Source organism: Brachyhypopomus gauderio, chromosome 2 (genome assembly GCF_052324685.1).
Source record: "Brachyhypopomus gauderio isolate BG-103 chromosome 2, BGAUD_0.2, whole genome shotgun sequence".
In the NCBI taxonomy this organism is placed as follows: Eukaryota; Metazoa; Chordata; class Actinopteri; order Gymnotiformes; family Hypopomidae; genus Brachyhypopomus; species Brachyhypopomus gauderio.
The window spans coordinates 39,026,359-39,042,589 of NC_135212.1; the positions used below are offsets into that span (position 1 = coordinate 39,026,359).

Consider the following 16,231-nt stretch of genomic DNA (forward strand, 5'->3'; position numbering starts at 1 on the left):
GCCCTGACAATATGCAGGACCACAAAAAATTTAATTATACTCATGATGCTCCTCTCCACGGAAATCTTTAGTAAAAGGTGAAAGATTTATATGATATGAAGAGAAACATGAGTGCACTTATATATATATCACCCTGCCCATCAACATTACCTATATAATTGGCTCCACCCTACCAGTCACCTTATATTATATCAAGATGACTTTCTGTACTTTGTTGTTGGTTTACTTATTTCATTTTGCCTTTGTTATCTTTATCACATTAGTTTAGTAGTCAGTATGTTGTTTAGTGTCTTTGTGACCCTTTAGTGACCCTGTGAGTTAGCGTTGTGTGTCCCAGTCTCACTGAGTATTACTCTTTGTTTTGTGTGAGCCCTGTTTGAGGATTTTTGTTGGCTGTTAATACATGTAAATAGTTACTGGTTCTAGGAAGTGGTCTCTGTTTGGGGTTGAGGCTTTGTTTATTGATTTGGCACTTCAAATGTTCCTGATAAGGTAATCCTTTATTAGTTTTCCCACAGCTGGGAAATTCACAGACTGATGTTTGACCAATTTTTCATTGACAAAACAATACAGCAATTTTTCATCATATATCTTTGTTTCCGGTTAATATTTCACCTGGCCCAGTTGTTTGCATTCTAAAAATGTCTGTTTTGGTTGAGTTCTGGGATCGTAACAAAAACGGGGGCTCGTCGTCCATTTTGTGTGATCTGTAATTGTGATTTTGCTTGTGTGTTTTCTTCTTGGGGTGATGACCTTGTGAACTTAGGTGCACTGTCTTTGGTTCAGTGAAATTCCAGACCCTCCAGAAAGTCGCGATGTTGCGATTTGCAACTTCAACGCAACTTCAAGCAAACATCGCGAATTCAGGGCGGTGTTGCAACTTCAGCCAATCACCGCAACTTTCCCGCAAATTTGACCAATCACTGATGTCGTCTTGATGTGACGTCGACAAACTCCCGGCTTACTTCCGTATATACGTTCAAGAGGAGCAGACTGAAAGCAGCATGAGCGACGAAAATAACGGCAAAAAGATCGGGAAAAGCAGTATCCCGGTACACTACATGAAAGCGGGGATAAACTGTCCAGATCCGACCCGCGAATTGATTATCTATGCCCCCCTGGATGATATTTAATTACTATTAGAACCGGCCCGCAGGCCACAGCCGCCCGATGGTGTTTTGCACGCACAAACACTACATTCCCCACAATGCAACGGTAGCCCGCGAAGTCACTGCAGCGCACACAAGCGGCGAGGGTCTGAGATAAAGTTTATAAGTTTAAACTTTAAACTGAAATAAAGTTTAAAGTCAGAGATAAAGTTTATTTATCTCTGATCCATATCTATGAGTTACTAGTTCGCTCTGGCGCCAACCACTGGCGATCGATCTCGATATAATACTTAATTTGTGTCCATTTTACAGGCCGCCCGGTAACAACTTACGTTCGCTAACCCCGCTCCCCCCCCCCCGTCAACAATTAATGTTCGCCACCCCCTCCAGGTTCAAATCTCACTCCAAGCGATCTTGAAAAGTTGGCAACCCTGAATAAATAGGTAAATAGATAATTAAAATGGACTACTAAATAGAGGAAACCATACAACATTTACTCCCTATTGTAATGTACTCACAAAAAAGCAAAAACACACCGCAACTTCCATCGCAATTTTTTTGAAAAACACCCGCAACATCAAACATTTTAGCCCGCAACAATCACAAAAAAGGCCCGCGAAATCCTGGTGGGACTGAAATTCACCATGTGCTAGGAATGAGCCAAAGAAAAAAAATGTATCCAACATTCAGAACCTCTAACCAGTTCAATATTGGCCATATTGGTTATTTTTTGTATAAGAAAGCTCACTGTGTGGAATGGATAAAGATTAGATTAGATTAGATTAGATTCAACTTTATTGTCATTACACATGTACAAGTACAATGCAACTAAATGTAGTGTAAATGTAAAGAGGGTGTGCAAAAACATCCTGTACTAATAGTTGTACAGGATATATGCTTATATATGCTTATATGATTAGAGGTGATATTGATTAGAACACTAATACTATATGGCCTACGTGGATTCAGTTTGATGAATGCAGAAAGTCTGGGGTGCGTTTCCCAAAACATTCATAACTCTAAGTACTTCGTAACCTCGTACTTACGAATATTCTTGAATTTTACGAGTGTTTCTTGAAACTCTTCGTAACTTACATCGTACTTATAGTTGTTCATAAGTTAAGAATATCTGGACCCATTCTTAACTCACTAAGTTCTTCTTGTCCTCTCTCCCCTTCCTGCACCCCATTCAGTCCCCCAGGGGGCTGTGGATCCCGGTAGAGAGTACGCTGTGCGCAATTGGCTGCCGCTTCTCACCGGTGTGTGATTAGTTGTCTGTGACGTAGCTGTGATAACAATTATAAAGCGCCTTGGGTATCCAGATAAGGCGCTACATAAATTGAAACATTCATTCATTCATTCATTAACTCGAAGCTCACGTGCAGTTCTACCTCAAAAAGGATAGAGGCGCTAATTTCACTCGCGCTGGTTTTAAGCACTGCATTACATTTGCGTAATTAGCCTACTTTCTTTTGAATTAATTACATCACATATACCACATTAAGTGTCAACAAATGTACTACTTTGAACTATTTAGCATTAGCTGATATGTTCCCAATATTTAATGAAATCTCTCCGTTCATCATCGTGCAGTTAATAACGGCTCAGACTTTCACTGAAACAAGTAACTTGGATTAAGGCTAGCAATTGTGCTTGTGTGATGAACATGGCAGCTCTTCAAAGAATATTGGCTTTGAATAGAAGACATAATTTAAGAAGACGACTTAATCCACGAAGCCATGTAGTTCGGCTGAATGCAGAATTTTGCCCTTAGCCCCACGATGCAGTTACTGGCAGCCCTCCGATTTTGTGCGGTCGGTGGGTTTCTGCAGACTTGGTGATGCCCATGGACTAAGCAAAGCTGACGTATCTAAATGTGTGCATGCTGTTACTTAAGCATTGCTTCGCCATGCAGCAATATATATATATAACATTTCCAAGGACTAGGGATGCATTACATGAAACCAAAATTGGTTTTCATGCAATTGTAAACATTCCTGGAGTTATTCGTGCAGTGGACGGCACTCTGATCCCCATACACACTCCCAACCTCTTGAGCCCAATCTACATCTGCCGTAAAGACTTCTCTGCTTTGAATAGACAAGTAATATACAGCCACCAAGGCCTCTTTATAGACATTGTGGCCAAGTGGCCTGGGAGTAGCCTACTCATGACTACTCATGATTCCACTACATGCACTGATATTCTTGGCAATATCGTCCCAATTTTGTTTTGTTTTTTTTTCTGAATTTGAGGAACTTCCTCGAGCTTTTGAAAACAGTCTACTTTTGTTTTTGACTCAGTTCATTCAACAGAAAGTTTTCTCTTCTTGTATGCCATGGTTTTGAATAACATGTGATAGGTTAATTGTGAGCCCTATTCATAGCCTTGATAAAAGCCTATGATCAGTCAGAATTACAATAATTTTAGAGTTCTACTCATTTTTTTCTTATAGGCTACTTGAAATTTCAACATTTATTAGTTGTTAGTTTTTATGATTGTAATTTTGCCAATGATACTTTTACATCGTAATAATGAAAAAATGTATGTAAATCGGTGGTTCGGTTTTCGACTAGCAGAGCTTTTCCAGTGCAAATGCAGAGGCGGAGTCAACAAAGAACTACTTAGAACTTGTTCGTAAATTTGGAGACTACGAAGGCTTTTGGGAAACACTAAATTTGTTTCTTAAAGTTGTTTGTAACTTTCTAAGATCGTTCGTTATTGGGAAACCCACCCCTGTTCTGAAACAAGGAGAAGGACAAGGAGACTGGTTGTACCAGTTCTGGCCAGCAGGCTGTTCTTCCACTTCTGGGAGGGGGTCCACCTCCTGGTGTCTCCACAAAAACCCCTCCCAACCTCCCCCCTCCCTCATTGCCTACTGTAGAGGGAGGGACTGCACCAGGGGGCATTGGCAGGCACGAGGGTGCCCCAGGGAGAGACATAGTGCAAAGAGCAAGACTCGTGGGCTGGCTAGGCTACTCCCTAGCCACAGGGGCCGCAAATCCTAGCAACCTAGCAACCCTCTGTTTGTGCTCTGTGGTGGGGGGCACTCCCCCCAGTACCAAAATAATTCAGCACAGCACTGATGGCATCAGTAACATTGGACAACCAGTTGTCCTTTTCAACACATGTTTCAAAGCTGACCAGATTCTGCAGATTTCTCCTCTGCAACATATGGGAATATGACCCTTCCTTTCACAGGAAGCTACTCAAGTGCTTGTGCAGTCTCTAGTCATCTCAAAGCTGGACTACTGCAATTCCCTACTTGCAGGTCTTCCTCTACGGATCATCAGACCTCTACAACTAATTCAGAAAGCTGCAACACAACAGATCTTCAATCTCCCCAAGTTCTCACATGGGACTCCTCTGCTACACTCTCTTCACTGGCTTCCAGTAGCGGCACGCATCAAATATAAAAACTTGATGCTTGCTTACAAAGCCAAAAACGGATTAGCCCACCCCCCACCCACATGATGTCCATGGTCAAAAGCCGATCTGTACAGCGAGCACTCAGAACCTCAAGCTTGGCTCGACTTGAAATTCCATGCTTAAAGTCTCATGGCAGACAAAGCTCCAGACTATTCTCTGTCCTGGCTTCCATTAGCTGCTCGGACTGCAGAGTCTACTAATGTCTTCAAGTGTAGACCAAAGACTCACCTGTTTGTTGAATTCTTAACAGAGCACTAACTCAGCAGATATCACTTGCTGTTGTTCTTAAATTGTATGTCTGTCTATGGTTATTTGTGCTTATTGGTAAACGTTTAACTTGCAAAACACTAGGTAATGACATTGACTCCTGTAGTTTAGTAGTAGTCTGACTCAAGGGTATATCGAATTCTGGCCTATCTGTACTATTACCTAGGATGAATTATGTGATCAGATGCAAATCACTTTGTAAGTCGCTCTGGATAAGAGCATCTGCTAAATGCCGTAAATGTAAATGTAAAAGAAGAACATAAATATAACACAGATAACACATGAATATCCAGATGACACATGGATATACAGAAAATAAACAGGTAAACACTGACCAATACAGATAACACACAGGTCAACACTGACCAATGCAGATAACAAACAGGTCAACACTGACCAATACACTTTACTGAGTAGATATGTAAAGGATGTACCATTTTGTAATACTACTACTAATAATATTTATTTATAGAGCAAATTTAGGGACCAAAGTGTATTAAAATACAGTAAAAGCCACAACTAAACCACACCTGCAGTCAGAGCCGGAGTGGCTAATCGGGAGATTCGGGAGGATTCCCGATGGGCCGGCTCATGTCAATCTCTAGTTTGGGCCGATTGGGATGGAAAAATAATTTTGGGCCGGATTTGCACATGAAACTCCCGGGCTGAAAAAGTGGCCCACTCCGGCCATGCCTGCAGTGAATAATTCCAGCAAACAACAGCAAACGTGCAACTAAGTGCAGACAAGAAGTCCTGAATTTAACAGAATCTAAGGCAAAACTAATTAAACTCAGAGCCTACATTAACCAACTAGAGGATAGTAGTAAAAGTAAATAAGGTACAACAGAAAATGTTATGCTCTGATTAAAAATGCTTTTTTTATTATTTCCAAAATGATTACCATGTGAAAGAAGAAAACATTTCATACCATGTGTGACGGGCGGGGTGAGCAACTAAAAAGGAAGCGATCACGCCAAGTCTCAGAGAAAAAGGATGGTTTAATAGAAAGTGTGCAAACCAAAAACCCGTGCAATATCTCCAAATTAAGGATATAATGACCAGCGGTCAACTGGTACAAAGACAAGACATATATAGGCAAACAAACGACCCTCAGGTGAGACGGATCACGGGCTCCGCCCACCTGAGGGACGCACACGACGTCACAAAACAACAACAACAACAGACGCTGTGGACGGAGGCGACCGGTAGGGGGCCGCCTCACCATGACACCATGGACCATGTACACTCAGGCATTTATCCTGTTCATACAGCCTACACACAGTTCAGTGAAGAGGACAGCTGAACTTACTCACTCTGTTTACATCTGCGCATTTCAGGCATCCTGAGTATCATGATCATATTTCTGAAACCCATTCAATACAATAGATCACATTATTATTGAGAACAGATATGGTTGATTCCTGGAAGAAATAGTTTTTAGGCATTCTTCCTACAAAACTGATCTGGGGACTAGAGTAGCATTTGCTACAGCTGCAACTATGGTCACTGCTGTATTAATCAATCAATCAATCAATCAAGCTTTATTTATATAGTGCTTTTTACAACAGTTGTTGTCACAAAGCAGCTTTACAAGTGTCTGAGTCCAAGCCCCCAGTGAGCAAGCCAAGGGCGACAGTGGCAAGGAAAAACTCCCTAAGGGCATGAGGAAGAAACCTTGAGAGGAACCAAGACTCAGGGAGATAACCTATCCTCCTATGGCCGACACCGGTCACCATGACATCAATTTAAAGAGAGAGAGAATAAAAAGGAAAAGATGTGAGGGATAAATAAAGTCCATCTTGATGTAGATTTATATACATGAGTCCTTTATGTAATTCCTGTTTAGTCCTATCCATCATCCTTTATCCATCATCCACACTGGTTTGTCAGGGCAGTGGGTTGGTCCTCTATCATATCTGGTTAGGCAGGAGGTGGCCGGTATGGATCTCTGGAAAGGCTCATCTCTCCTCATCTCAGTGTTCCTTGAGTAGGCGGGCAGCCATGTGAAGAAGATAAAACAGGGAAAATTAGCTCTGTATAAGGACATATACAGGACAGATGAGATTATAAACATTTCTGGAGTGTGGCAGCAACTCCGGCATTAAATTAAATTATTACAGCCTAGCTGAAAAAGGAAGAACCAGGTAACATAGAGGTAACATAGACTTGGCAGCATTCTTAGACATTGGCATTCATCCACTGTCATTAATTAGCCTAACCAACCCAAGAGAAATTAAGCAATCCTTAATTTTACTATCAATTTTATTTATGAAAATAGTGAATCAATTTGAATTTTTCTGCATTATTGTTCCTTGGTATACTGTTCTGTTTCATTTGCATCACAATAGAAATTATGAGAGGTTAAATTGCAAAGCTAAACATCACAATTAACATCACAGCTAATGGACAAAGCTTTAAAAGCACGTTGTGAATAAAAATCAGAATCAAAATCAGAATCACTTTATTTCGCCAAGTATGTTGCACATACAAGGAATTTTTCTTGGTGTTGGCCCACACGTAAGACTTGACAACACACAGACTATACAAAAGATATATACAGAATAGATATGTAATAAATATGCTATGTGCTATAAACAGTTGTGCAGTTGTATTAACAGTAATTAACAGTAACAGTAACAGTAAAATGCCAAGGGGTGGTAAATGTATTGCACAAATAATAAATGCTGTTTGGCAGAAAAGAAAACCCCTTAGGAAGGAGCATTGGCCCCCAAATGATATAACTGTTAGCTCTCAAATAATGGTTTTGTTTGTTCTATGGCAAAAGTGCAGTTGCTGTTAGATCTTCCTGGAAACATTGCATTGTTCTAGTGTACCAAGATTACAAACAGGTCACCCAGATTTCAAATCTCAATACAAGAGCAATGTTAAAAGTTTATATATGTAGAACGTCTGTAATCCAATCCTAAATGTCAAGAGCAAATGGACATTTGAGCAAATGGGCTTTCATATGACATGATTTACACCACAGTTCATCATTTTACAACAATGGCAAAGGAGGAATGATAGGAAATGCATGTTTGTTCATGTGTGTTCTGATTAAACTGGCTCAACCAGTCAGCCGTATCCTCATGTCCTTACTGCTCAGACAACTCAAACCAAACACCCCTTTAAAATGCAAGGTCATAGTGGCTATTTCCAGGCAAACAATTATCTCATCAACCAAGAATATGAACGGCATGCAAGAGAGAAGCTAAAGTGAATACACCAAACAGGTCAAGGTTGCATAAGACACCCTTACTGTCATTACCATAGATCAGAATCAGAGAAACAGTTTCCAGAATGAGGGTGTCAGCCAGTTTCATGATAGCTAGAGACAGCCAACATAAGCACCAGGACTGAACGTCCAATTTAAGGGCACTACACTCCAGTAAGACAGGACTTAACATTATTCTTAAGTTAGGTTGCATTCACATGGACATTTGTTAGGATTAGGTTAGCTATGTGTCTTGTGCCACCTCATTTGGTAAAACCTACTGCTAAACCGGTTTTTAACATACCACAAAAGACAGTTCATGATGCCTGATAGTAACTCACTCTTTGATAGTTAGTTATGATTTACAGTATGTGCTGTATGCCACCATGTTGCATCCTATTATTACGCAGATGTTTCACATATTCTCAGTGGGACATTTTCAGATTCTCAGATTAATTATTTCATCTTATTATCTGTGTACAAAGAATTGAATATTTTACAATAACACTGATCAAAAGACTTACAATTACACTGATCAAAATTGATTTTCTTAAATAATATGTCTGCCACTTGGACGAGCACTGTACGCAATTAGTGTTTTCTAGACATACACATGTCAGTGTAATCTCAGATTTTGTATACATGAATCTGCTCATAATATCCTTGATGGATCTGTGTTGATCATTCTGACACAGGACTTTTTTTGGACACAGGATTTTGAAGGTGACAATGAAGGTGTCTGTACTGCCCTACCCCCCCGATCACTGTAAATACCAGAAGGAACGTGATAGTGGTCAAACCTGTTCACTGTCTTAATCTCTCAGTGGATATCATGCCCTTGTATGTATCTCTTAACCACGCACGGTGTGTTGGTGTCCCTTCTTTAGTATGATACCATTTGCATTTGTATTATAGAGATCATGCCATGGTGACAGGAGTGAACAGCCCATCACCACCCCCACTGACTCTGTTGCTAGGCTGTGTTAGTTGTTTGGGCTCTGAATACAACCACTAGTTGACTCTCCCCAAATCATTAGAATACTTCTGCTAAGTACTTATTAGCAATTTCCTAAGAATTATAAGCCACTTTTATAGTATAGTATATATTATTATAGTATTAGCATGAGCGTACCACCAACCTGTGAAACAAACACTGTAGTTCACTCAGAACTGTGCACCTGTGTGTGTGTAACCCCTTAGTGTGTGTGTGTGTGTGTGTGTGTGTTCAGTATTCACCCAGACCACAGTGGTTCAGTATTCACCCAGACCGCAACGATTCAGTATTTGCCCAGACCACAGTTGTTCAGTATTTTTTTGCTCTCTGATTGATACTAAATTGCTAAATAGCCTACTAACTTGCTGTAAACACCCTCACATACCACATTCAAAGAACTCCCACACACACAAACACCTCTGACATGGCCCAAGCCGTTACCTCTGACGGTAAGAACATGCAATTATAGAACAGCTGAATGATGTAAATAATATCAGTTCAGTCCATCTCAGTCACTTTTACCCAGGTTTAATTTTGTCAGGGTTAGACCCAGGCACGTGCCTCCTGCCGCCACTAGGCGGAGCACGCGAGCTAGACCCAGGGGCAATCAAGCCCAATAGGCTGCAGTTGTCGGCAGCCTATTTAAGACGAGTGACTTCAGCAACCCATTGCTGAAGTTGTTAGTTGTTGTTTCACTCGCAGCCTAAGCCAGTTACTCTTGCCCTCGTGCAGTGACTTCGTTTCTCTTGTTTTTCCGTTTCCCCCCTGAGTGTTCTCAGGTTTTGTCTCTCTTGCGTTCTGTAATTTTTTCCCTCTCTGTTCTATGTTGGTTTGTCTACCAGTGTTCTGGTGGACAGGCTGACAGGTATCCTGGTAGAAGCTTTAGGTCACTCTGCCTTTTCTTCAGTGACGCGTTGATCTCTTTTCCGCGTGTTTTTTGTTTGTTTACTTACCTGGGTTTTTAACGCACGTCGAGTTCCTCCGTGTCGTTCTGCTGTTTTCCCTCTGGGTTTTTGTTTTCGTTTTCCCGCAGTCGCGGAGGTTTCAGTTGGCTGTTTTTTGCCGGTTTGCTTTTAGTGGGTAGCGTTTGAGTCCTAATCACGTCTATACCAACGCGTCACCGCCGTGACCGGAGGCGGCGCGTAACAAATTTATCTAACTGGACACCAAAGCAATGATGGTATTTGCACAAATATGGACGAGTGAAACTACATTTGCATTTTCTGAAGGAAATAGGCTACCCAGTGCTTGAAAAGAGTGGGTGTGGGTGTTTTATGTGTACACCTGTTTTTCACCCTCCGAACAACCATACATGGACGTAATTTTGTAATAAAAAGTGGGGGGGACATAGATCGTCGCTATTTAAAAAAAAATTGGTTTTAACCATAAAAACTGGGGGGGACTTTTGAAAAAGTGAAATTACGTCTGTGTCCCTACATATAGCCTACTCGGAGAGTAGATGGTGATGAGATCTGTTTCACAGAGGACATATTTCTCCATTTACGATTTTAAATGGAGTTTCTAGGCGAAGGTTTGAGGATTTTTAAAAGGATTTTTTTTCAGAGGTTTTATAATTATTTCTCATGACAGCACACACTCTAACTGGCAGGGCTCTCAAGTCTCACGCATTGAGCGTGTGACACACGCATTTGACCGTCTTCACACGCCACACTTCCGATTTCACACGGCGAGAAAAAAAATCTAGTTTATTTACCTCCGATCCATATCTATGTCGCCCTCCACTGGCGATCGATCGCGAAATACAAACTCCCCCCCCCCCCTCCCCACCCCCCCCCCCTCTCAACAATAATAAGCGTTCGCCACCCCCCGCCGCTCAACAATTAACGTTCGCTACCGCCACCCCCCCCCCCCCCCCCCCCCGTCAACAACTCTCACACTCTGACATGAATCCAAAACTTGAGAGCCCTTTGAACATTGCGCCATTAATTCCTATGGGACATTTTATATTATTAAACATAAATGTATAAAAAACTACAAATCTGATGGACTCCAAAAATAGATAGCACCTCCTGAACGCCGAGACCACGCAGTTTGAATGGAGTCTGTACGTTAAGCAGTTCGGGCCGCATTAATAGCAGAAATATGGGGAGGAAGCAGAAGAAGAATGTAGTGCTTTTGAAGCACTCTAATAATAATAAGTATGATGAATAACAATGTAGTGCTTTTCAAGCACACTAATTACAGGCGGTAGGGATTGTAACAGTTACAGTGAAAGGACTTGTGAATCATTAACCGCAAGCTAGCCTTAAATAATTGGTGTAAATAGATATGAGTGCCTTGATGCAAATTAAAAAACCTATAATCATAACAAAATATTATAACAAATAACAAATCTTTTTTATTATTATTCCTGCCTTTATATATAATTTTTTAATACAACAATAAAATATTTTGTTTGAGAGCAAACGAGAGAAATTCAGTTAGGTTGATAATCACCGATAATCAGCACTACTAGCATTTCTTCTGTTTTCTTACATTATTGTATTTCCTCATAAATTACGCTGTATTTAAATATTCACAACAAATGAATAAACACCCTCTAACAAATACGACAATATGGTATGTCCGCGTGAAATGTTCACGTAAAATTGATGTATCCTTTTCTTTCAATGGGTCTACTGCCACCTTCCGGACACACAAAGTACAACAACAGCAACATTTTGTTTGCGAATACCGCTCACCGTTTTAAAAATAGCTTTTCGAATACCACAAATTGACTTTAAAAAGTGCTAGCTTTTCTTAACCATAGGTGCCTACCTCCACTCTCCCAATCACACATCTCTGGCCATGTACTTACACTGTAGAAGGCCACATCCTGGGTAAACCCCTGAAACTTCAAACACCAACCCTCAGATGACTCCTGTGGCCCCGCCCCAAACATCAATCATACCTGTATGTCTTACACTCACCTTCACTGTGGTGGGTCTATGTCTGTCTGTAGTGGGTCTGTATCTGTGATGGGTCTCCATCTGTCTGGGTCTGTTTGTGGTGGGTCTATGTCTGTGGTGACTGGGGAGAAAAAGTGGCCCGGGAGCTCCTGACAAACTGGCCCACTATATTTTATATATATATATATATATATATATATATATATATATATATATATTACACACTGTATATCTGTATGTGTGTGTGTGTGTGTGTGTGTGTATATATATATATATATATATATATATATATACTGTATATGAAACCTATGTTACCTTCTGGTTCTGCCTTTTTAGCTAGACTGTAATAATTTAACTTAGTGCCGGAGTTGCTGCCACACTCCAGAAATGTTTATAATTTTACCTGTCCTGTATATGTCCTCATACAGAGCTAATTTTCCCTGTTTCATTTCTCCACATGGCTGCCCGCCTGCTTGAGGAATAATGAGATGAGGAGAGACAAGCGATCCATCCTGGCCGGCCACCTCCTGCCTAACCGGATGCCTACTCCATGATGGACATTATTGCATCTTTTACATTCTGTCTATATTGTTGTTGTTGTCATGGTGACCGGTGTCGGCCAGAGGAGGAGGATGGGCTCCCCCCCTTAGTCTTGGTTCCTCTCAAGGTTTCTTCCTCATGCAAAAAACTAGGGAGTTTTTCCTTACCACTGTCGCCTTTGGCTTGCTCACTGGGGGCTAGGACTCGGCACTTGTAAAGCTGCTTTGTGACAACAACTGTTGTAAAAAGCGCTATATAAATAAAATTTGATTGATTGATTGATTGAATCTAAACATGGCACATAGTGTATATGACAGCTTTTATTGTCATATGAACAATATTACTTCCAGTAATAATATGATTACAAAGCCATAGTGGCAAAACAAAATAACTAACAAACTTAACAACTTGACCCTGACAAAATACAGGGGAAAAACAACTGGAAAGCTACTGAAACCTACATTGTTCACTCAGTGAGTAACCTCTGCAGTTTTTCTTTTTTTCTCTCTCAGCTTTTCAGCGACACCTTTACGTTTCGTAGTTTGTTTAGACCCTAGCTTAGACTGCTCCATCTTTACGGCAATGCGGACTTAATTTTTCACGTTTCAGTAGTGTCAACCGTGTCGCGGAGGGATCACATGAGTTAGACCAGTGGTTCCCAAAGTGGGGGGCGCGCCCCCTAGGTGGGGCGCGGAGCTATTGCAGGGGGGGCGCGGAGCTTGAAAGTAAAACGTGCACATGTGTCAATATTAGGGATGCACCGATTCCGATATTAATATCTGAAAAAATTCTATATCGGGTATCAGTGACAATGTGACCGATCCATTAAAACAGATCTATTCAGTCTAATTCTATGCTTGTAACGCTTTTCGGAGTTACACTCCGACACGGACAGAAAACTTGGACAGTTAACAGGCGAGTGAAACACGAAGCAGAGAAGAGGTGAATCACTCACTCGTATTCGCGCTGGTGCTATTCCACTTAGTCCGTTTATGTGCTGGTTGACCAAAATAAACCTGGGCTCCATCATTACTTGACTGTTCATACATGAACTGGTGAGTTGTCCAAAGCTCATTGAATGCGTTACTTACAGAAATAAAATAAAGATAAAATAAAGAGCAGTGGTTTTCTACGGCAGAAAGCTAAATAACAAAAATATTCTCATCTACTAAAGGGGGGCACGGCAGAAAAAGTTTGGGAACCACTGAGTTAGACCCTCAGCAGTGTCAGTGTGCAATTGGCGTCTCTCTCTTGACTTGTCACTCGTGGGATACAAACAGGGAGATATAATTAATGTGGCATTAGTATGGACAAGGTTTTTCCAGTTCGTGACTATTTGTATTGATAAGTGACACAGCTGCTGTATGCTGTATGTCCAACTCGTTTATGTGTTTACAGGCTCAGTAATGGGCACCGCTAAGCAGCAGCGTGACTACGAGCCGGGGCCGCGGTGCGCGGCAATGGCTCCTCCACGGGCCGAGTTAAACCACCGGCGGCCGGCGGCCCACTAACCCGTCGGCCTACCAGGGAAATCCCCGGTAGTAATGTATGCCAGTCCGCCCCTGAAATAAGACATCTCCTGAGTAGAACTGGAAGCTTATGTGTTTTATATGTTGTTGTATATATAAATGCATAAACTCACAACTGGACATGAGCTTAAGGTGTTGCTGTCCTTTCATCAGAAGTGCCCTCTATCTTTGATTACAGGTAATCCTTTCAGGTATTAAACCTCCTCCTGACCTGTAGTGTGTGATGAAAAATAAATGCACTGTTTGTTTTGGATAAATGACAACAATAAAGAACCGTGGCAATTAGGTTTGACAGCCTAATTAACACTAATTCCGAGACATGACAGATTTAACAAACATGTTATGAAAAGCTTATGAAAGCATTTTGTTTTGTGCCTCTGTTAAGCACCGCCTGGTGGCTGTGTAAGTGAGGGTGAGTAAATCAGAGCAATCATAGATCACTGCACAGTAAGAACTATCACTGACATGGACATCAGTGTGACAGGGACAGACGCTACTGGGTTTCTGGACTAAGATTCACACTGGCTCTGTTCCTGTGGAGACAGTGGCACAGGGGGCTGTTTCCCGTTACACACGATAGGGAAACAGCTGAGATCCCCTTTCCTGGCTGACTAATCGTGCCCACACCTTTCCTGTGTGGATATATAACTTTAAAAACCTCCTGTCTCACCCTTCCAGTTGGTGGTAATATATTTTCCTCACACCAGAGGTCTGGCCGTGTGAGGGAGACGGGCCGTGTGACTTAGACGGGCAGTGTTTGTGTTGTTTTTAGGATGGAACTCTTCTGGACTGAGATTGATGATGTCATTCCTGGGATCTGTTGGACTGAGATTGATTATGCTATCTGTTGGAGCCACTCCTCCATCTTAGGGATCACAGCCCCACGCCCCCATTACCACGGGGATGACCTTGGTCTTAACCTTCCACATTCTTTCTGGTTATTCTTTCTGCCCTTGGTTCCATCTCTTGGGACTGCCACATCATCACCATCGCTGTTTGTCCACTGGCACAGTGTCTCATTGCTTCACCACATGTTTATCTGTCTAGCTTCATACTCATGGATGTTGGATTGTCTCCGGGGATCTGCTGGATTGTCTCAAGGGATCTGTCGGATTGTCTCAGGGGGTCTGCTGGATTGTCTCGGGTTTCATATAAACGTAGTGCTTAGTAGTTGATCTAGCTCAGTCTGAAACACGTTTGTGTGTTTGTGTGTGTGTGTGTCTGTGTAGGTGTGTAGGTGTGTGTGTATGTTAAATATGTGTTATATAGCACACATAGGCCAGATTTCTATGTAAGGCATCTGAGTTAATAAGTGACAAACAAGAAAATGTCATTGCTTCTCCCAATGTTTGCTTTTCTCTCAAACTGATGACTGTCACGGTGGGGAGGCCGAGTCGCCACCAGAGGGCGTGTGTCACAGCTCGCACTATCTCACAACACACGCCCCCCGAGCACCAAACCACTCCCTCGGTCCCAATGACCACATTACTAGCACCTGTCCTTAATTGTGTTGTGCACCTGTTGAGCTCTACTCTGGACCTCTCACCTTACCGTCGCTGATAATGATTGGGACGTTACCCTACGATTGCTGCTCTGCAGCCTTTTCTGTTTGGTCATTTATATTGTTTATTAAGCATGGAAAATAAAGAACACCTAGTGGAACCCTCGCCTTCGGCCACCTCTGTTCCCACATCACAGAATGTGCAGCCTGGAGTGGCCGAAGGCGGGGAGCCCTCCCCTCTGGAGATCCTCACACATCAGGGGCTCTAGGTAAACAGCAGCAGGAGCTTCAGGAGCTCCACGCAGTTATGACTGCCCGAGCCATATGGAGGGGACCCCAAACGTTGCGAAGGGTTTCTTCGCTAGTAATATGCAGCTCGGAGACGAGGAGAAGGTTGCGTATGTGGTATCCCGCTTAACAGGTAAAGCTTTGGACTGGGGCGCAGCCCAGGTTACCGGTAACGCACCATTCTTGAACGACTGACTCCATCTTGCTGGCGTGGAGTCAGTCACAAACCTGCGGCTTGGGAGACGTTGGACCTTCCAACAGGACAATAATCCGAAGCACACATCCAAGTCCACTAGAGCATGGTTGAAGATGAAAGGCTGGAACATTCTAGAGTGGCCATCGCAATCACCAGACTTAAATCCATTTGAGAACCTCTGGTGGGACCTAAAGAAGGCAGTTGCAGCGCACAAGCCTAAGAATGTGACTGAACTGGAGGCTTTTGCCCATAAAG

The 16,231-nt window shown here is 42.1% G+C and overlaps 1 long non-coding RNA gene and 1 other non-coding gene across 2 annotated transcripts; both read right to left on the reverse strand.

The window, feature by feature from the left end:
• LOC143509002 (U5 spliceosomal RNA) lies at positions 1-115 on the reverse strand. The gene has a single exon (XR_013129578.1). It is a non-coding gene; the product is annotated as a U5 spliceosomal RNA (small nuclear RNA).
• A 5,670-nt stretch (positions 116-5,785) lies between these two features.
• LOC143503797 (uncharacterized) lies at positions 5,786-10,250 on the reverse strand. The gene is made up of 2 exons (XR_013127240.1): positions 9,967-10,250; positions 5,786-6,787 (listed from the first exon to the last, which is right to left on the reverse strand). It is a non-coding gene; the product is annotated as an uncharacterized LOC143503797 (long non-coding RNA).
• Between the last annotated feature and the right edge of the window lie 5,981 nt (positions 10,251-16,231).